The 23365-nt window shown below is 45.5% G+C and overlaps 1 protein-coding gene across 2 annotated transcripts in view; it reads right to left on the bottom strand.

The window, feature by feature from the left end:
• Rab3b (RAB3B, member RAS oncogene family) overlaps window positions 1-23365 on the bottom strand; it is a 67049-nt gene that overhangs the window by 29019 nt on the left and 14665 nt on the right.

Genomic DNA, 23365 nt, shown 5'->3' with positions numbered 1-23365 from the left:
AGGTGAACTGAACCAAATGCCACAGGCTCCCTTTCATGTATCAAGGCATCTGGTATGTCTGAGATGTTCAGTAAATACATGTGGAGTGAACCAGTCAGGGTGCCCAGGTCGGGGATTTGCCTCCACTCCCACCTCGCATAGCCTAGGAGTGGAGCTGTGCCTTGGCATCTCTGTATCACCAACGTCAGGAGCAAAGCTTGGCACCTGGCAGCAAAAGATGAATCTACAAAGGAATGAACAAGGGAAGGGAAGGCAGTACAATGCCTCAGTTACCCTGAGTGGCATCCCAAAACCCTAAACCCTTTATCAAAACCCCTCTGCTTCATTTCCATGATAGATAGATAAGTTTCTGGTCCTTCCCTTCTATCTCCCCTGTGCTGGCTCTGTGTCCTAGACTGACCCCTTGTCCTTTCCCAGTTCCTCACTTTCCAGTTACAGATGGAAATTTCCAACTGTCAGCTGCGTATCTCCACTGGGTCTGAACCCTTCTGACAGGTACATGGTTAATTGGCTACTCATAATCATCCGCTTCATCTGTAGCTTCTTCATCAAAGAAGTCCTGATGAGCACTCACATATATCTGGGCACAAAGCACGGCTGCCAGAGATGTGCGTTGAATAAACCATCACCCACATGTAACTCCCAGCGTTTCGCATGGACAAATTTAACTTTAAGGCCTGCATTGCCTCTCAGCTCCTTTGCCTCCAAATTGACACCAGCATTACTCGAAGCATTCTGAGCAGTCTCTTTGAGGAATCCACTTGATTTGCCACCTGCTGCATCCTCTACATGACTCACCCAACTCCCTTTCAAGGCAGGAAGACACAGGGAGGAAAGGGGGCCCAGGAGGGAAAAGTTAAACTTGGAACAAGATTATACTTAATATCTCCTGAGGTCATAGCAAGTACAAGGAAATGAGGAAAGTCGGGTCTGGTGCTGAGAAATTGCAGGTGATAAAAATAGCAGTCCCCGTCACACAGACGATTACAGAAAGGAAACGGTTAATCAAGAGATGGCAAGTGTTCAATAAGCAATCATCGGGCAAATGCACTTAGAAACGAGGACGCTTGGTTGCTTTCCTGTATCGAACACACCAAACTAAAAATAAGAGAATATTAGCTGTCCACAAGGTAAAGTAAAGTAGGAATTTCCTTACTGAGAATCTGACTTGAGGAAGTAAACATAAAAAAGTAAACATGACAGAGATGATCATGCAACACGCACGATCAGGATGGAACCGGGTGGAACAGGATTCACAACAGCTCCTAGTTGGAAAGCGGTTAAAATGGTCAAAGATGAGCAAACACTAAGATTGCAGGGCCAGAGGGTGAGCTCCACTCCTTGACTTGTTCAGAGTGGTGGGCATGAGGGAATGATGAGCTAATGAAGTTACGTCCTTCCCATAAAACAATGAGATGATTACATGAATATATTAGCTATGCTTACGTCATACCAAATCAAAGAAAAGGCAGGGTATAAGATTGAACATCCATGTGACCTCAACTATGCTCAAAATTCATAGGAAGGATACAGAAGCCAATCAAAATACTAGTAGCAGGCCAGTGAGATGGCTTAGCAGGAAGCCACCAAGCCTAACAACCTGGTTTCGACCTCAGGGACACACGTGGGAGGGAGAGCGAATCGACAGGTTGTCTTCTGGCCTCCATGGGCGTGCCACGGCATGCGTCTCTTCCTCATAAAATAAATTTAAGAGATGCAACAAAGTATCAATAACTTTTTATGGTTAGCCATAATTTTAAAATATTTTGTATGTATGTAATGTGTACATGCATGTGTGTGTGTGTGGGCCACAGCATGTACATGGAGGTCAGGAGACAATCTTGCAAGTGAGTCCTCAGCTTCCACCTTGTTTGGCAGAGGGTTCCTTTGTTGTTTTTCCACAGTATACTCCAGGCTAGCTGGCCCTTGAGTTTCCAGGGATTCTTCTGTCTCTAGCTCCTGTCTTCCAGGAAGAGCATGGGAATTACAGTCATACTATACATCTGTTTTCCACGTGAGCTCTGAGGATTTGAACTTGGGTCTTCACATTTGCGTGACAAGTGCCTTCACCCCTCTCTCCAGCCCTCAAAATATTTTTAATGAGCATATATTACTTTTTCACAAGTAAGAAAAAAATTCCCTAACAAGAACTAGCAGTTGCTACTGTTATTAGTAGGCATCCAGAGAGGAAGAACATGGAGAAAAACATAGAGGGACAGCCATGTTATGGCTGCATGTTGGGTACATACTGAACTCTTATTATCATGGTCGCGTACTATTAATTCTCTCTATCTGAGTATATGTTCGAGTTTTTCCACAATAAACATCTAAAAAAAGAAACAACAAGAAGAGGTAGCCCTGAAATAGCACATCTGGGGGAGTGCAGGTGGTTAGTTTATGTTTATGGGGTTATAGGACACAATTTCATGGATTTTGGATGCTCACTTCCCCACGTTTACGCTCTGTGAAAGAGGGGCGTGTCTTACAATTGCTAGCATCTCATGTTCTCTGAAGCAAACGACTTAAAGGTGGGGAAGAAGTGGCAGGCAATGCTGAAGCCAGGGCTCTGGGCTCTTGAACACCAGGCCAAGGCACTAGGACACTGTCCTGAAAAGATCAGGACACATGAGGAGTTTGGTGACACCCAACACAGGGCCGTCGCCAGAGGACATTTTGGTAACTGTGAGCTAGCTCATAAGGTTATAACTAGAATGCTGCTGCTTAGATCAAGGACCAGGGGGCACCATTTTGTCGGGGAAGCATTTGAGTCCTTCCCCCATCCCTTGTCATCTTCCTAAAAACAATGATTCCCTGCACCCTGGAACCTAAGCCAGAGCCATTGCCATGACTGACAGCCTCTGCTATGATTTCCAAAGCCAACCCCACAGCTTGAGGTCTGGCCCAGGAACCCTACAGAACTCATTTCCAGAGAAAGATATAAGGAGTTATGTATACACAGCAGAGGAGAGACTCAATTGAGCTCCCCAGGACCTTTGGGACTTAACTAGAAAGAAAACTCCAGGGTCCAAAATCTCTAGCCTACTCTGAGCTGTGCCTTCCCTCCGGTCTCATCGTTGCTTTCTTTGGGGAGTTGGCCAGAGTCACCATAGTAGACAAATCCCCTGTGGGTCATTTGCATACAGGTGCCAGAGAAGTCTAAAAATAGGACCAGCATTCAGCTCCAGGAAGCACAAGCCTTGAAATGTATTTACAGGGGAAGGGAGACAACCATCTAAGGAGGGTGGGAGCAACCAACCTGTCGGAGGCAGCCTGAGAAGGGCTGGGAATCGCAGTGCAGGCGGGATCCAGGAGACTGGGTATGACTTAATCCCATTGTTCATCTGCTTGGTGCACTTAAGATCAACACCCTCTTCCCTGGACTTTGGAGTCTCTATCTTCAAAATAGGGGTATTAGACTGAATGGTAAATGTTAGAGCTGCTCCTGGCTCCCTGGAATTACATGGTATTATAATGTATCCCTATCACAGTGATAATTACAATCAAATAGACATTGCCAACATGTACTGAGCCCATACTGTCAGAAACTATGACAGGTAATTTCCACGAATTATTGCTGCCACAATCCTCACAAAGAGACTTTGAGTTGAGCAGTTAAAAAGGGGGGATGGGGGTGGGTCCAAGAGTACTTGCCAATGTTCCAAGTTGACAAAGGTGGGGTCTCAGGGTTTGACCTGTGTTAACCCTATCTTCCAGATCTTAAGCTACCTAACTTATGCCTGGCTTTTCTAACTTCAGGGCCCAAGGATCATGGGACCCCTCTCCCATCTCTTCTTCCTAGTTTTTTGTCACCCTAAGTTCCCAACAGTCTGTTTTGTTGTCATTGCTACTGTTTTTTTGAGACAATTTCTCTGTGTAACAGCCCTGGCTGAACTGGAACTCACTTGGTAGACCAGGCTGTCCTCAAACTCACAGATCTGCCTGCCTCTGTCTTCTGAGTACTGGCATTAAAGGCATGGGCAACCTCGCCCACCCTCAGCAGCCTATTCTGAAAAGTGTCTGTTTCCTTTGCCTGGAGCAGCTGTAGTCCCAGCCTTCCTAAACCAATCCCTGCTTGTCATTCAGAATTCAGTCTACCCACTTCCTGCTCTAGGATTCCATTTCTCCCCAATACCCACAGGCAGAGGTGATGGCTGAGTGCAACGGGTTACAATAGGGTGGGGCAGGCAGGTACTAACTCCTATAATTTCCTGGAGTTGTTTTTTTTTTTTTCACACTCTTTGTACAGATGACGCTGAGGTTAAATACCTTGCCTAAGGTCACACAGCAGATAAAGCCCCTACCCAGAGGGTCTGACCCGACAGCCTTCCTAACTCTCTGCTCTGTGAATTACTAAGGTGCACAGCAAGTAGTTCACACACTGGGCCATCTCCCCAGTCCCTATTTTAACTCAACACTGTAAGCACCATGAAGGTGCCATGAAGGGCAGCAGAAAGGCTAGGGGTTTGAGGACCAAGTGCATTTAAGTTCAAACCCCGTCTCTGTCACTTCCTAGCATGTGACCTTGGACCAGTTATTTGGCTCCCTGAGAGCTAGACTTAACTGCAAAATGGTGCTGTCAATAATATTCTTTTCTGGGCACTGCTGGGAGGATAAAATGGGTGTTGTGACAGTGCTTTGGCAGCTGGAGAGCTCTGTATAAACATGAGTCATGTTCATTCAACTTACAGTTTGCCCTCAATCTGCTGCTCTTTCCTTTGGAGCCAGCAAGTTTCAGATTCCTCAGGATCGGGAAGTGCTGGGAAGTGTGCAGAATGAGCGGGGAAGCACCAGGCTAGAAACTGCAGAACAAACTTCAGCCAGAAGAAAATTCAAACGCTAATTACACCTCTGCTGGTGGTTAATTTCCAGGCCAGGCTTTGGGCTTAATCACTTGACACAGCAACAAACACATTGGTGAGGGAGATTTCTATCCAGTGAGGGAGAAATCTATCCAGATTTCTAACTAGTCTCCTTTCTCTTCTTATGAAAAAAAAAAAAAAATGGCACCCCAGGGTGGCCTGAGCAGAAGGCATCTTCAGAATCATCTCAGGTTTTCTTTCTCTGTTCATGAGTTCTCCCTTTCATTTTTACCTCTTCCTTCCCAAGGCCAGCAAAAGAAACTGGAAGCTTAGAACCCTATTAAGAACTGTCACTTTGGGGGTGGAGAGATGGATCAGCGGTTAAGAGCACCTGCTGCTTTTCCAGGGGATCTGGGTTCGATTCCAAGCCCCCCCATGAAACTACAGTTTCAGGGGACCTGATGCCCTCTTCTGGCCTCTGTGAGCACCAGTTATTTACATGGTTTGGAGGTTAAGGTGACAAGATTACTTGAACCCAGGTTTAAGGCCAACCTGGTCAATATAACAAGACTTCATCTTAAAAATAAATAAACCAGCAATTTCTGCAGGGGAAGATGGAATAGAGGAGGTAGAAGACAGAGGTGGGTGTCGGATGTCCTCCTCCTGGATTTTCCGTTGAGACAGAGTTCTCACTGAATTTGCCCTCGTCGTATAAAGATTCATGATTCACTGAAGACTCAAATAGCATGTAAAAGCAAAGAGTGTTTTTTTCTGCAGAAGTCCAGCATGCTGTGGTCTCCCATTCCAAGATGGAGGCTCCCAAGCCGAGTGAGCTTGCAGGTCCGACTTAGGGGAATTCCCAGGAGGGGTAGGTGACCTCTACTCCTCCCCTTATCGTTGGCTCTATCTCTAGGGACGTTCCAGAACCATTGCTGGGGACGTCTGGAAACGACTGCTGACCCATTGTCCTTGCCTCAGGCCAGGTGGCAGGGCAGCTTCTGAGGCCTGGACTTGTCCAGTTCTTGGAAACAGAGATTTAGGCCTAGTCTCCTGACCTGCCAATTTGAAGCCTGTCATGGAGTCAGCCTAGCCTGTCTCAACTGATCCAGACGGACTGGCCGGCCAGCTCAGGGACTTGTACGCTTAGATTTTTCACAACCTACTTTATTCGGGTTTATAAACACTTTAACCTCCCTTCTAATCTACCAACCAGAGGCAGGGGAAAAAGAAGTTTAATAGCAAAAGGGTTTTGTGGGCCTGTTTAGAAGTAGTTCCTTGGGATGATTACAATCTCCATATCAGGATAGCAGCAGTCCAGTTCAATAGCAGACACCAAACATGAATCAGTAGCGGCAGAAAGATCCAGCAGAAACAGCAAGACTTTGCTGAACTGACCAGAATCAGCCAGAATACCATGAGAAGTTCTTTGGCACATTTCTCTCTATGAAGTGAAACCCAATGCAGACCAGAGAAGACTATCAGAGACCAGCGAAGAAGTGAGGTTTTACAAGGCGTAATAATGCAAGAGCGTCCTCTCACTGCTTGTGGGGTTCTATTTATATTCTTTCTAACCATCACTCACACTCTCGGGTCTGTTTTCAACAAAACATCACATGTCCTCTCACAAGACTGCTTCCAGAGAAACATCATGTGACACAACCGGTTGGGTTGTTAAAGAAACCAGAAATTTCCACTTTCAGCATGCTGTTGGGCCTAGCTTTTCACACAGATGTAGGGATCTGAACTTAGATTCTCGTGTTTACACAGCAAGTGCTTCACCCGCTGAGCCATCTCCCCAGTTCCCAGATCCCTTACTCTTCACAAGGCTGGGTGCTCCCTGCCAGAGGTGCAGATGTGAGTTGGACCCACCCTTCGCCCTGGGGAACTTCAGCCTGGGGAGAAGACAGGTTTGCTCTAGACTCGTGCAGAGCAGACTGAAGATGTGGAAGTTAAGAGGGCTTTAACCCAGGTTTGGGGACAGGGCCACCAAGAAGAGATGATACTTGGACTGAGATTTTAAAGTCAAATGAGGGTTTTTGGATAGAGAATGAGAGAAGAGGGGTGATCATGGGAGAGGAGAGAACAGCGTGGGCAGAACATGAAGGTAAAAAGTACATTGTCACAGCCAAGACGAGCCAAAGGGGATGGAACAATTAAATTAAATTTAAGTGGAGTTCTGGAGGAGATCTTGGAGAAGAAAAAAGAAAAAAAAAAAAACAAACCACTGAGTAAAAATGTTAAGAAACGTCTACAGGGTCAGTGAGATGACTCAGTGGGCAAAATTGCTAGCTGTGCAACACTGATGACCTGAGTTTGGTTCCCAGAATCCTCAACAGTGGAGGAGGGGGCACCAGAACAGGTGCGGAGGCTGAGTCTGTAGACCTGAGACTCCCGTGGTGAAACTGGGGGCAGAGAAAGGAGAGTTACGCGGCAATCAGCCCAGGGCCAGAATTAATGTCAACTGCCTCAGCACAGTGGGAGGAGAGAAGTGACTCCTGAAAACTGTCTCTGGTCACGTGTGCACCCATCCACGGACACGAAGAAGGGAGGGACGGAAGGAGGGAGGGAGAAGGAGAGATTCAGAGAGGATAGAAGAAAATGATACGAATCGTGAACCTAGTCAAATGTATTGACATTATAGCAATACGCCACGCCAATGTAAGACAGCACTCATAGGGAAGCGACTGGGACGGCCGCATTAGCTTTGCTGTGTGTGTGTGTGTGTGTGTGTGTGTGTGTGTGTGTGTGTGTGTGTGTGGCAGGGGGTGTTCAAGACAGGGCTTCTCTGTGTAGCCCTAGCTGTCCTGGAACTCTCGTGTATCCTAGGGTAGCCTCTTTGTGTAGCTCAGGATGATCTTGAACTCTTGATCCTTTTTCCTCCCAAGTGCTGGATTACAGGTTTTAAGACTGACCAGTTTAAGACTGTTTTATTTATATACTTGTAAGTATTTCATGTGCTGGGACTGGAGGTGTGGCTGGTAGGCTGCCAGAAGGATAAGTAAGTGAAGACGACTGGGCCCAGTATATTGACGAGAAGCCATGTTTTTTGCTGTTTTGGTTTTTTTTTTTTTTATTTTTAAGCACTGGCATGATAATGATCAGAGGTCATTTGGAAAGAACAAGATTCAGAGCAAGAAGCTCCCCAAAGGCTGCTGCTGGTCTAAGGGCGAAATACTCAGAAGCTGGCAAGGAAAAGGAAAGGCAGGACAGACAGGCTTAGAGTTGGCCCTCAGAAGAGAGCTATGGATGGGGGTGGAGTAGCACACGACGGTCATTTCCAACACTTGGGAGGCTGAGGCAGGAAGGTCAGAAATCAAAACCATCCTCAGTAATATGGAGAGTTCAAGGCCAGCCCAGGATGTACAAAACCCTACCTCAAAGAGGAAAGGAAGGATTCTGGAATGAAACTGAAGGAGGGTGTGGTTGAATGACAAAATTGACAAGTGAATGAGGAGAATACATGCCTTAGGGGAAGGAGAGGCATTCCCTGGGCCTCCTACCCAGCCGGGCCTGAGCTCAGAGCCTCTGCATCATTCACGGAGGAAGGCAAGAAGCGCAGGAGTACAGCTGAGTGTTTCCAGCCATTTCCAGTGGTCACCTGGCAACCCAGATGCGGGGCAATGGTGTGGGGGAAGAGGCAGCTGCAGAAGGAAGGCACTTCAACTCCTCAGCCAAACTGCCTCCAATACTCCTACCCCTGCCTTAGCAACACATCAGGCACGATCTGGGAGAGCTTGACAGCCTCCCATAGCAACTGGACAGAGCCCCACTTCGGTCTCCGTTTTCCATCAGCATGGGGGAAAAGCAGTTGGAACCCTGTCTAATTTCTAATTTCTCTGCTGATGACTCTGCCTAGTCAAACCCAGGGCTTGAGATCCTAAAAGTGACTGTGGCCACCTAAGACCAGCCACACAACACAGCACGATAGAGCGGTCAACCCTAACTATGCTTCTTGCCTTTGTATAGATTACTAAGCACCTGTTACAGATGTCCTTACCCTGAAGCATCTCATTTGGCCTTTACTAAAGCTAAGAAGTTTCCATTAGTATTTGCCCTGCCTTATGGCTGAAGTAACTAAAATTCAGACACTGCAGGTGCTAGCTGTCCATTCTGTTTAGATGGCTCTTATCATTGGACAGCTGTCTTATATTGGACAGCTCAACTAAGGAGCCCCATCTCTTGCTGGTCTTGTGCTAAACATTGAGCAACTTCTCAACAAGTGGATCTCAAACCCTTTGGGGGTTGAATAACCCTTTCACAGGTGTATCATACCATGGATCCTACATATCAGATATGTACATTGCAATTCATAGCAGTAGCAAAACTACAGCTAGGAAGTAGCAATGAAAATAATTTTATGGTTGGGGAATCACCACAACATGAGGAACTGTATTAAAGGGTCGCAGCATTAGGAAGGTTGAGAACCGCTGTCTTAAAGGCTACTGCATCAAGTGCTAACTTGATAAACTATACACTTACACACCAGGGTTGCTCAGGCTGTGGTGCTCACTAGAATCGCCTGTGACGTTGTAGGAGCATGGGAGGCCAACAGACAGGGGAGCCGAAAAGCCAACAGATGGTAAGGTGAGATGGGCAATGTGCCCTTTCCTGGGAGCATTTTCTTAGAGGTCCCATATTTTAGCCATGGCAGTGTCTCTCAGTCGCCTGTGAGGTCCCTGAGGTATCACCACACACTGAAAAGAGTTGGGTGTGAAAAGAACACAGGCTTTGGCAATAGACAGCTCTAACTTTGAACCCCAACTGTGTCATCTATTAATTTCTGTATAGTTCGGTGAACCCCCTTCTCTGTTTCTTTATCTTTCCTGAGCATCATGCATGAGAAGATTGCATAGGCAATAAAGTCGGGAAAAGCACCTGAGAAATCGTGGCTACACAATAAATATAATTTTTTTAAAAAATTGATTTTATTTTTATCTGTGTACACACGTGAGTGCAGGTGTCCACAGATCCAGGGATCCCCTAACAGCTAGAGTTAAATGCTAGTGTGAACTGCCTGATGTGGGTGCTGGGAACTGAACTCAGGTCCTCTTCAGGAACAGGAAACACTACTAGATGCTGAGTAAGCTCTCCGCCCTCAATAAATACAATTCTTAATATTTTTCATCACTCATGGAGTGCTTTACTAAAGCCCTTAGCTCTAAAAAAGAAGTGTGTGTGTGTGTGTGTGTGTGTGCGTGCGCGCGCGCGCGCATGCAGCGTGCACGAGTGAGAGAGAGAGAGTGTGTGTGTGTACATGTGACTGGGCGCCTGTGTACATGTGCATAAATGTATACATAAATATGTACATGTGCATGTGTGTGTGAATGCAAGCATGTGTGTGGAATCGGAGAACAGCTTCTGTGGTGATTTGAATAAGAATGGACTCCACGGGCTTGCTTGTTTGGATGCTTGGTCATCAGCTGATTAAACTGTTTGGGAATGATTGACATCTGTAGCCTTGTTGGAGAAGGGGTGTCACTGGGAATGGGCTCTGAGGTTTCAAAAGCCCAAGCCAGGCCCAGAGTGTGCGTCTCTGTCTGTTTCTATCTCTGTGTGCATCTCTTTCTCTTTCTCTGCCTGCAGCTTGCATTGTGGATCAGATGTGAGCTGCTCTCTTGCTCCAGTGCATGCCTGTCTGCTTCCCGCTGTGATGATAATGGAGTAACTCTAAAACTATAAACAAGCCCCAATTAAATGTTTTCTTTTATAAGAGCATGCTTTGGTCAGCAATAGAACAGGGACAAAGACAGCTTTGGTGTTGGTCTTGTTTTTTGCCTGATTTCTGTTCTGCACTCCCAGCTAGCTGGCCATGAGCATCTATGGATTCTCCTGTTTCCCACTCCCATCTCTCGGCAGGAATGCTGGTTACAGACACACAGTACTGCAGCTGGCTTTTGGGCATTCTCTGGATTCCATTTCAGGTCCTCATGCTTGTACGGCAGGCATTTAACTCCCTGAGCTGCCCCTTCAGCTCCCAAACCCCTTCCCTATAATATGTAAAGCTATAAAACAAAAGACAGAATTTAACATGGTGTACAATCTTTGTTGTTGTTGTTGTTGGTGGTGGTGGTGGTGGTGGTGGTGGTGTTTTTCATGACAGGGTTTCTCTGTGTATCCCTGACTGTCCAGGAACTCACTCTGTAGACCAGGCTGGCCTTGAACTCCTGACTGTTGGGATTAAAGGCGCATGTGCCACCTCTGCCATCGCTGCCCAGCTTTTGAAGTCAGACATACATTGGTTCAAATTTGGACTCTGAAACTTGCTATTACTTTTGTGAACTCAAGTAAGCAGCCTAACTCCTGTAGACCTCCATTTACTCAGGCAATCACAGCACCTGCCTCCAGAGACTGAGGATGAAATGAGCTGCTGGAAGCCCAAGCACAGGGCTGGCAGAGCGCCAATAGTCAGCCCACAGCAGTCTTGTGGGAAGCTTTACTGACCCCATCGTCAGGTGAGGGTATTTTACATAAACAGCATCTGCTGTGTATGGCCACAACAATTATGGATGCGTTACATGGAGAGGGACTGGCAGGCCTTTAGAACAAGAAGAGCACTTTTACTGCTTCTAGAGCCCAGAGCTCGAGAGAATAAACCCTCCCAGAGCTCATACACAACCAGTCCTGGGGTGTCTGTCTGCATTATAATTGGTTTTGCTTGGCCTTTTATCTGTCTGTCCATGTCAGCCATGGCAAAAAGCCCTAGTGTCCCAGGCCACCCCTTATCCCTGACTCTCCCACAGAGCTCATAATATTCTCTTAAAATCCTCTATTCTAGACACATCTCCCTGTCTCTTTTTGTCAACAACGTCATCTAAATGTTCCCTTCTCTTCCTTGCTGCCATTGAAACCAGGCTCTCTAAGGCCTTCCCTCAAAGCCTCCATATTGCTGATTGCTTCCTTTCTTATGCCCTCTTTCCTCAATAAGTCGGGAGGTAGAATAAGATGTTGCTTCTCTCTCCTGCTTGTAGATTATTCTGCTTCCCTCCTTCGCAAACAACATGCCTGCCAGTGTGCTGGTTTAAATATGTTTGGCCCAGGGAGTGGCACTATTTGGAGGTATGGCCTTGTTGGAGTAGGTGTGCCATTGTGGGTGTGGGCTTTAAGACCCCCATCCTAGCTGCCTGGAAGCAGTATTCTGCTAGCAGCCTTCAGAACAAGATATTGAACTCTCAGCTCCTCCTGCGTCATGCCTGCCTGGATGCTGCCCTGCTCCCACCTTGATGATAATGAGCTCTGAACCTGTAAACCAGCCTTAATTAAATGTTATCCTTATAAGAATTGCCTTGGTCATGGCGTCTGTTCACAGCAGGAAAGCCCTAACTAAGACACCCAGCTTTGAATCTCGTACTATGCATGAGTTATACCACCCACAGATCCCTCTGCCGGTCAACAAACAGGAACAGGTTCACATAATTCTCAGTGGTTGGAATACAACAGGATGTGCGATCCAACATCTTGAACTCTCATTATCTAGAACTTCAGTGCTGCTGCTCTCTAAGCCTACCTTAGCCACTCTTGGTCTCATTAATAGCAGGCATTTTAAGCCTCCTACCCTAAAACCACTAGGACCTTTCCTGTCCACTCCTCAATTCCATTTCAACCATCTTTATCCCCTACCATCTCTCTTCACAGTCTCCCACCCCTCTGTCTTTTCTCCCTCTCTGTTGGGCTTGAACCTGAGGTCAGTTTTGACAGTGACTTCTCTGCCCATATCCCTGCCCCCAGCCCCATGGGCCTTTTAATGGCTTGCCATATTCAACAAAACCACATTTTTTCCCTCAAAACCAACTCATTGCCTATTCTGTGCCTGTATCCATGGAACAAGGCACGTCTGGGGAAAAACATAAGTGTGCTTCAGATCTGTGAATACGTGAATGACAATGCTATCATTAATTTCAAGTGAAGCCTTAATGCTAATGGCAATCCAATTACACTTCCCTTGCTCGTCCAGCCCATTCACTCTCCCGCTTTCTTAGACAGTGTTCTCTCTCTTCAAATCTCTGATCTCTCTCTCCTACCCCGACTCTCAGATCTGATGACCTGCTTCCTCTTTAATCAGAAGAACCTTTACCGGCACATGTAACCCTTAACTGCACCTGTGCCCAAGCCCTTTGCTGTCTCCCTGGTTGTCATGGACACGGTGTATCCCAGCAAGAATGTGTCCTCTGCTCCTAAATCCATCCCTTCTCAGCAGTTCAGGGATACTGTTACAGACATTTTCTTTCCATCTAGGTTTTGTTTCTTCTCTTTCCATTTTTCTTCTCCCAGTCTTACCAGGTTTTAATCCCAACTACCAAAACTGGTTGTACGGAGGGTACCAATATCCTCCTCCATGTTCCTAAATCCAGTCCTCTGCCCTCATATGTCTAACCCTTCACCCATATTCTACACAGTTTGTATTTCCTTCCCCCTGTAAAACTATCTTTACTTGGCTGCCAGGGCACTACTTTTTTTTGAATTTTTCATCTTCCCAGCATTATTGTTATTATTATGGGTTTTTGTGACACAATCTCATGTAGCTCAGGCTGTCACAAAATATACCGTGTAGCTGAGGACAACCTTGAATGGATCTTCCTGCCTTCACTTGAGTGCTGGGATTACAGGTGAGCATCATCATGTCCAACTTCTGATCTTCTACGTCACTCCTCTGTTGATCTTCATCAGTCTCACAGTTTTAAACATGTATCTCTATCTGTCTGTCTATCTGTCTATCTATCTATCTATCTATCTATCTATCATCTATCTATCATCTAATCTATCTATCATCTATCTATCTATAATCTATCTATCATCTATCTATCTATCATCTATCTATCATCTATCTATCTATCTATCTACCTATCTATCATCTATCTATCTGTGTGGGGGTTTTGCCTTCTTTCTTTCTTTTCTTTCTTTCTTTCTTTCTTCCTTCCTGGGACAGGATCCAGGGCCCCTTGAGTTTCATAGTTTCAAATACTATCTATGTACAAATGACTTGTTACTTTGTATCTGCAGCCAGGACCTCTGTCTTAAACCACTGACTGATTAATTCAGGAGCTCATTTTGTATAACTACTTGGTTATCAACAGCTGAACCTGACTTAATATGAATGTTCATTTCTATGTTTTGGAGACACGGTTTTTCTGTGTAGCCCTGGCTATCCTACAACTGGAGCTATAGACCAGGCTGGCCTTGAAATCAGATCCTCACCTGCCTCTGCCTCCTGAGCACTGAGATTAAAGGTGTGGACCACCACTGCCCTCCAACTTATTATGGTCAGGCTCAGCCCCATCTTGTCTCTCCCTGGTCTTCCTATAGCCTTCCCAGCTCAGTTAGAGCTTTCTGAGACGACCTAGCTCAAGCCACCATTACATTGGTTTCTATTACTGAAAATCCTACCCAGTACTCCTGGCTTCTGTTGTTAGCTCATCCCAACTCACTCTTAAAACATACATAATACTCTCTCAGAGGAATCCGATAAATATGAAGATATAAATCAGGGAAGTGTGCTGGAGTTAGTGATGATAATCACGTAGCTTTATGACTATGTCAAAAATCACTCAATGGAACCTCAAAAGCTTTTGCAAGGTTGGAGAGATGGTTAAGAACACTTATTTTTCTTGCAGACAACCTGGTTTTCAATTCTCAGCACCCACATGGTGGCTCACAACTGCCCTAATTTCAGACCCAGAGGCTCCGAGGCCCTCTTCTGACCTCCATGGGCACCAGGCATGCACATGGTACACACATATATATAAAGCCAAGGCACTTGTAAATAAAAATAAAATAAATAAATCTAAAAATAAAAAGTTTTTTTTAAAAAAATAAAAAGCTTTCACAAATGTTTTTCTGCCTGTAAATCCTTTTCCTGGCACAGTCCTGAGATTCTTGTATTCATTTGTCAAAATGTGGTACAAATGAACCCCAACTGTGTGGCTTTCAGTGACTTTCCCTGGAAGAAATAGGTCTTTGTGTGTGTGTGTGTGTGTGTGTGTACCTTTTCTTGTGTGTGCACACATGTGGACTTGTATGTTGAAGTCAATGTCAGTGTTGTGACTTCCTCTGTCCCTTTTCACCATTTTTCTTTAAGATTGAGTCCCCCACTGAACCTTGAGCTCATGAGTTTGGCTAGGCTAACTGGCCAGCCAGCTACAGATCTCAATTTCTCTGGGGGGCCCTGGGAGACAAGTTGCTAGGCCCAGCCTTTACATAAACTCAGGTTCTCACGATTGCTCAGCAGCCATTTTACCCATGGGGCTGTCTCCCTGGTGCCAGCCTTCATCATGCCCTCGTCCCTTTTTTATTTCTATGTGTATTATTTGTAGTGCTTGTTTGCCTCTGTGCCCATGCTTAGTACATAGACATGCATACAACACATATTTATTGAATGAATAAATGTTCAAAGGAAGTTTAGATCACTTTCCCCACACTGGTCGGGGTGGATGAAAGGCTCAAAGCCGCATACCCTCCAGAGCCTGTCTTGGGGACGTCTCAAACAGCCAGGTGGGATTGCTGGTTAATCTGTTTACAGATTCCGAAGGTAAACTATGCCTGCAGTTCTGCCCTGACTTCCCACAGCCTTTGTTGTGATTGCGAGATCAGATTAAACCTTCTCCAGCAGCTGGCTCCTACAGGCTTGGGGGAGATGAAAGTGTCAGCATGTCTCTGTAGACACACAGAGAAGCTTGCTGCCTAGAAAAATCCATTTTGATTATCACAGAACTGAGTACAGGACGGTGCACCCAGCAACTGCCTCACATTTCCTAGAGCCACGGGGCTTGTGAGAGCCAAGCCTCCCCTCAGCTTCCTGACTCTTCCTTCTTTGCGCCCACGGGTCTTCCTAGAGGTCTCCAGAGTAGGATCAGAAGTCTCCTGGGGGTGGCAGACAGAGCCATGTCATCATGTGGCATATTGTGTGTATGTGTGTGTGTGTGTGTGTGTGTGTATGTGTGTGTGTGTGTGTGTGTGCCTGTGTGTGTGTGTGTCTGTCTGTCGCCTGTCTGTCTGATTGACAGGTTTTAGCAAGCTTGACTTTGCTAAAGCCTCTAATCACATGCTTCATCTTAGCTTTTATAATAATAAAAATTTCACATGACTCCCCATCCCTCTGACTCCTACATCTATCTCTAAATTGTTTCCAAATTTAGATGAAGAAGAAAGGGAGTACCATTTATTGATCTCTTTTGGACCTTAGTAAGAACTATTTGCTGTGTGTTTACTCTGAGCCCAGTATTACCTCCTTTAAAACGTCATCAACAGAGAAGTAATGGGGACACACACATGCCACGGTCACTGAGCACTGAGGAATGGGCTGAAAAGAAAGACAGGAGAACAGCAGGCCTGGGAGCAGGGACAGCAAGTGTTTGTGTATCCTTCAGGCATGCTGGAAGGGCTGTGATATGAGTAACCCCAGACAGATGAGACAATTCTGTTTATTAAGTCTTGGCATGAGAGCTTTACTGGTAGGGACAGCAGGGGAGCCATCTCTCTCTTTCCACAATGGTAGCTCCTCTTGCTGCATCATAAGGCATGGACCAAGCCTGGAATGATGGACAGGGTGTGAGGAAGATCACTGGGCGAGCTAGCTTTGAAAACGGTGGGTAGAGCGGAGGCTCACTCCTAGTTCCAAGCCTGGGGATGAGACTTACAGCACTGCTTGACATTTCTCAGCTCCGAGAGTCAGTCCCAGGCCTGAGGTTGAAGCAGGCTCATTCTACTCTTCAGGACCCATCGGACAGATGAGACGCCTGTCCTGCGGTTTGGTTCTATCTCCCCCACTACCGTAAGAATTCTAGTGAGCAGGAAGGACACCTCCTCAGACTAGCACAAAGTCCTGCATAGAGTCCATTAAATGAATTAAACAAGCAAGCTTGCCACTGAGCTCCGCACAGGGAACCTGCCATCTCTGTTTGGAGGTTTTGGAGACAGGGTTTCTCGGTAGCCCTGGCTGTCCTGGAACTCGCTTTGTAGACCAAGCTGGCCTCAAACTTGCCCGCCTCTGCTCCCCCAGTGCTGGGATTAAAGGCATGCGCCACCACATCCAGCCCTCTTTTTTTTTTTATAAATTATTTATTATTGTTACTTGTATTCTAGAAGGGGCGGGTTTACATGCACCGCTGAATGCACATGGAAGTCAGAGGATAATTCTGTGGAATTCTTTCTCTCCTCCACCTTTTTTTTTCTTTCTTTCTTTTTTTCGGAGCTGGGGACTGAACCCAGGGCCTTGCGCTTGCTAAGCAAGCGCTCTACCACTGAGCTAAATCCCCAACCCCTCTCTCCTCCACCTTTACATGGGTTCCAGAGGTGACACTCACATCATCAAAATTGATGGCAAGTACTTTTACCCACTGAGCCAACTTGCCAGCTCCAACAAGCCTCCTCTTAGGAATGATTACATGGGTTGGAGGGAAGGTGTGAAAGACACAAAGAATGCTTTAAAGCAAACATAACAAGCAGAGAGATGGCTGAGCAGGTAAGGGCACTTGCCATGCAAGCCTGAGGACCTGAGTTCCACCCCTGGAACCCACATAAAGGTGGGAGGAGACTCCATAAAGTTGTCCTCTGACGTACACACAACACACACACACACACACACACACACACACACACTATAACACAGGTGTTCACATCTGTATCATACAGACACATCCACAAATAGTGACAAATTTTAAAAACTTTAAGCACATATAAAATGACCTTTCCTGGCTGACAATGTCCACAGTTCTTCCTGAAGGCTCTTCCCTTCCTTTTTCCCCACTTGCTTTTCACAACAACCCATGAATCAAGGACAGCAAGAATTGTTTCTCCAGAATTGGGGAAGCAGGTGAAGGGAGGGGACAGGCCACTCACATCACACAACAAGCAGGGGATGAGATGGGACTAGAACACAGGCCTCTAGTGTCCTAGATTGATTTTGTTCTCCCAGACCTGTGGGTTCTTTCCCTGACCAGCCGCAGACCAAACAAACAGGCCATGCAGAGAAGTGGTGGGAGTCCTTTCTGCTCTCCTCTTCCCACAGGTCTCCTGGGGTTGCTTGGCAACCAGAACCAGCACTAAATGGGCTCTCTCCACTTGGGTCTGTTGCCATGAAGGTACCAGTCACATCTGTGTACACTTTGCTCCCTGTTAATGAGGCTTTACCCTTAAGCATACCTCCTCAGTAAGATTTTCTCCTCTGATCTTGTTACTGGCCTCTCAAGAAACAGAGGAGACATGCAAAGACCTACGTGACAAGAAATCCAAAAGAACAAGGCGCCCAATGCCATCCTCATCCTTTATCCCCAGAGATAACAGATCCTGCTGAGTGACACTCCTACCCTACCCTTTCCTCTCTACTCTCTCCATGTTCCATAGAGAACAACTTCTGGGGCTGGAGAAACCAAATAAATGCCGCATACCACACTGGTGAGTCACTGGCTGCCACTTGAGCATTTCTGCAACCGAAGATGGACAAACTTGCAAGGGGACCCAAGAACCACTTATATATGGACCAGAAACCAGAACCTAACATCTTTTATAGGTGCCAAACACTGTGTTCTGCAGTTGTATTAACACACCTCAAAAAAACCTGTGAAGTAGTGTAATAGGAAATACTAGGTGTTCATAGACACAAAGTGACCTCCTGAAGGCCACACAGCTTTAAAAAGAAAATCAAAAATGTTTGTGTAAAAAGTTTAGACTCTGTGTGTGTGTGTGTGTGTGTGTGTGTGTGTGTGTGTGTGTGTTCCTCCTTCTATCTTTACAGTAAATTGGTCATCGAATCTAGTGAATTTCTGAGTCTCTCTCATTTCTAGCTTCTATGTCGCTTTGATCAAAGTGCTATAGACCAAATGTACGTGTCCTGAAATGCATATGTTGAAATATTAGCTTGCACTATGGCTATATTTGGAAATGGGACTTCTAAGAATTAGTGTCTCGAGAGATGTCAACAATGGGGGATGGGGAACTGGGGTAGCAACCAGAAAGTCCCAGACGCCAGGAAAGCAAGAACCTCCCAGGACCCCACAGGGATGACATTAGCTGAAATACCCTACAAAGGGGCGAAAGAACCTGTTGGGACCATATTCAGAGGTTAGGCATGGCCCCCCAGTTTAGGGATGGGGCCACCCACCCATCTCCAAAATTTTAACCCAGAATTGCTCCTGTCTAAAGGAAATACAGGGACAAAGAATAGAGTAGAGACTGAAGGAAAGGAAAGGCCATCCAGAGACTGCCCTGCCTAGGGATCCATGCCACATGCAGCCATCAAACCCAGACACTATTGCTGATGCCAAGAAGTGCTTACTGACAGGAACCTGATACAGCTGTCTCCTGAGAGGCTCTGCCAGATCCTGACTAATATAGATGGGGATGCTCGAAGCCAACCATTGGACTGATCACAGGGACCCCAATGGAGGACTTGGGGGAAGGACTGAAGGAGCTGAAGGGGCTTTATCTGGTATCGATGGGAGGGGAGGCCCTTGGTCCTGTGAAAGCTTGATGCCCCAGTGTAGAGGGATGCTAGGGTGGTGAGGCAGGAGTGGGTGGATGGGTGGAGGAGCACCCTCATAGAAGCAGGGTAAGGGGGGGCAAGGGATTGGGGGTTTGCAGAGGGGAAAACAGGAAAGGAGAGAACATTCAAAATGTAAATAAATAAAAATATCCAACTAAAAAAAAGAAGAAAAAAAAGAACCTTTAACGCTGTTTCTCCTGCAGTCGTGCAGATGGAAGGGCTTATGGGAATGTAGGGAAAAGGTCTGCCTGTTCCTGATCTTGGACTTCCTGTAGAACCCAGAGAAAACAATTTCTGCTGCTAAAGCCACCTAGTCTGTGGTACTTGTTACTGCTGCCCAAACAGACCACCACACTTGCTGGTCTAGTGACTTTTTAGTTGCTGTGACAAAACACCATGATGGCCACAACTTATTTAAAAAGTGTTCAACTTGGGGATTGCAGTTCCAGAGAGGTAGAGTCCTTTGCCATCATAGTGGGGGACATGGCAACAGGCAGGCAGACGTGGTGTGGAACAGTAGCCTCAGGTTTGCATCTTCGTCCACAAGCACAAGGTAGAGAAAGATAATGGGAAATGTGACGCTTCTGAAACCTCAAAGCCCACCCTCGTTGGCACAGCTTCTCCAACAAGGCCACACTTCCTAAGCCTTCACAATCAGCTCTACCAACTGCGGACCAAGTATTGAAACAGATGAGCCTATGGGGCACAGTCCCATTCAAACCACCACGACTTGCCTTGAAGTCTTATTATTGTCACCAGCATTAAAGCTTTATTGTAAATAACTTGCAAAACCACCACCCACAGTAAGATTGTCCAGACCCAAAATCTACACACCCCAATGACTTTGATACAATTAGGATAGCAGTTCTAAAGCTGTTGGATGTTATATTTTTACTATCATTTATATTTTTATACCCCTATCAAATACCCCCCACACATACACACACACCCTGAAAAATCCAAGACAGAGTGAAAACTAGAAAAACAGTTTTATGTCTATTTTCCTGACTCCTATATTCTTTAGGTTTGGATCCTTAAGAAATATCCAATCTACTGGTTGACTTTAACTTTCCCTTTCTTTTATAGCTTGGTCAATATCTATTATTTTTAAAATGGTTTCACAATGTATAACCAATGCATTAAAGTGCATTTAATGCACATGGTTTGATGATACAGTTTGTATCTAAACCAGTTTCTTTATCTCACTTTCATCCATCCTTTATCTGAAGCCAGAAGTTTCTCTAAGATGCAAATCCATCTTTGTGAAAACTCTTCTGTGCCCCTCCCTCATGCTTATCACCCTGCTCTCCAAACATATCCATCTAAGGAAGAAAAGATTAGGCACTGCATACACATAGATTATATATACATACTCCCATGCACAAAATGTTAAGAGACATAAAAATGAAATCGGAGCTAGGGAGGTGACTCAGTCCGTAAAGTGCTATGCAAGCCTGAGGACCTGGTCAGATTCCCAGCACTGAGTACAAGCCGTGTGTGATTATACACCCCACGATCTTAGCTTTGTGAAAGCAGACACAGCATCCCTGGTGCTACCCGGACAGCTAACCTTGTCGACTTGGTGAGCTCCGGGTTTAATGTGAGATCCTGTTCCAAACATTGAGGTGGGGGTGCGTAATGGAGGAAGAAGCCCAGGCTGGGGTTACAGATCAGTGGGTAAAGCTGCTTACCCCCTAATGTTTCAAGCCTGATGACCTCAGTGTGATCCCCACATGCAGATGGAGAAACTTAGGGCTGGAGAGGGGGCTCAGATACCACCCTTTCAATAAGACCCCAGTTTGGTTCCCAGCACCCATCTAGGATCTCTGAAACTGTCTCTAACCCCAGTTCCAGGGGATCTGACTCCCTCTTTTGGCCTCCTTAGAAACTGCATTCACAGGAACAAACCCACACAGATAGATAGATAGATAGATAGATAGATAGATAGATAGATAGATAGATAGATAGATACTTTTTTTCTAAAATTGATCTGTTCTCTACATGAACACACACACACACACACACACACACACACACACAAACACACACACACACACATTGGTAGGCACTCACCCCATCCACACATATATAGACACAGTAAGAATGGAACATTTAAAGTTTAATATAAACAGTACAAAAGTTTTAAAAAAATTAAGCAAAGCAATGAGATTGACTAAGTTGGATCTTCTCTGTCCTCACTGATTTTACCCGGAAACATGACTGACAACTTGTGCCAGGAAGTTGAAGACAAATCAGTCAGCCACTTTCTTAAAGTCAATTGGGGGTCACTATACTTAGCAAAGACCAAGAGGAGGTTTCTCTACAGGGCTCTTTAAAAGGCACACACCACTGTGGGGGGTTCGTTCAGTTAAATCTACATAGCATAATTGGTAAATCTACTTAAGCCAGGGACAGCAATACTGCAAAAGCTCTCAATCCAGGAATGTGTGAGGGAGCCACTCTTGCCAAGTCCTTAGAAGGGCACAAGACTTTTCAGCTGGAAGCTGCATGATAATCTGTATAGAAATCACAGAAGGAGATCAACCCATGCCAATCTACATAGTAAAACAAATTTATTTTATATTAATAGATTTTAAAAACAAGCTCTAGTATTTTCTTCAGTTCCCCGAGGAGTCATCAGACGCATGCCATGTGGCCAATGGCAAGAGCTGTCTGTGTTTCTCCCACAGTCTTCATCTAGTTTCAAAGGGTGGATCATCACACCCTACTTACATGTGCTCTCATGCATTCCTGAGCTGGAGTTGACATCAAATAATACAGGTGAAAGCACACAGTAGGTGTTCTCATATATCCCAACTCTCACCCCAAGGTGTTAGACTACCCCAGCCATTCTTCAATTCTAGCCTGCCTTAAAACCACCAGCTACCACAGGCTTTTGGGTCTTGCCTCCAACATTTTGGGACCCTTATGCTTGTGGTGAGGCCAAAGAGTGGATTTCTAACAAATCCCCAAGTGTTGTTGGTGTGGTTGCACCACAACTGGAGGACCAATAAATTAGAGGACCTTCATAGCTTCTCCTGTTTCTAATCATTTATGATGTTTCTGTGTCTTTAATGGAGAGTCAAAGGACACTCATCTCTCTAGGAATTAACATTTAACACTCTAAATTGAAATGCCTAAGATTTCAGGTACACAGTGTAGAAAAAATGCATAATTCAGAATGTGAAGATCCGAGTTCAAATGTCACTTTGTAGCTGTGTGGTTGACCTAAGACAAGTTAATTTCTGAGTGTTTTTTTATTTCTTTGTAAAACAGAGCTGCTATGTTAAAATACTATAGGTGGCATAACCCTTTAATCCCAGCAATCAAGAAGCAGAAAGAGGTGGATTTCCACAGGGAGTTCAAGGCCAGCCAAGGCTACAAAATGAGACACTGTTTCAAAAAAAAATGCTATGTCCCTCATAACATTTATGTATACTAATATATGAGAAATAATTTTTAAAAATAGATGTAGATTCTTCCAATATATTATTATACACTTAGCACATATAATATGCAACGGCACATTACGTTTTGAATACTTTCACAAATTTTCAAGATTCCTAAGTGCAGCGCTAAATACTGCTAAGTACTCTGGCCAGCTTCTGAAATAAGTAGGTATTTTCTTAGTGCCATTGGTAGATAGCAATAGCAGAGTCTCCCACTTCCAAGACTGCCAGTCCTCCATGTTCCTGTCCTCCCAGGGTTTGGACCTCTGGATAGCCTCTTTCTACACTCAGTGACCAAGAGAACACTCTCAGGCCATATGACAGACGTTGCCATTTCTCCTTTGGTTTCTTGGACCTCCCCCTAGGGGAAAACCAGCGACCATACAATGAAGATGCTGAAGCAGCTCCATGAAGACGCTAAGAGAGCCCGACAGGCCAACAGCCAGCACCAGACATGTGAGTAAGACACCTTGGAAGTGGGTCCTCCAGCACCAGACCCTTCAGCTGCCCGCAATTCAAGCCAATATTTGGCTACACTTCATGAAAAGCCCAAGCAACCCCTACTGTTGGACCCACTGCAACTGTGAGCTGATCAATTATTGCTCTTGGTTTATACCATGGAGTAATTTGTTATGCAACAATAG

Source organism: Rattus norvegicus, chromosome 5, assembly GCF_021556685.1.
Source record: "Rattus norvegicus strain SHRSP/BbbUtx chromosome 5, alternate assembly SHRSP_T2T, whole genome shotgun sequence".
Lineage (NCBI taxonomy): Eukaryota > Metazoa > Chordata > Mammalia > Rodentia > Muridae > Rattus > Rattus norvegicus.
This window is presented reverse-complemented; position numbering and strand designations above follow the sequence as displayed.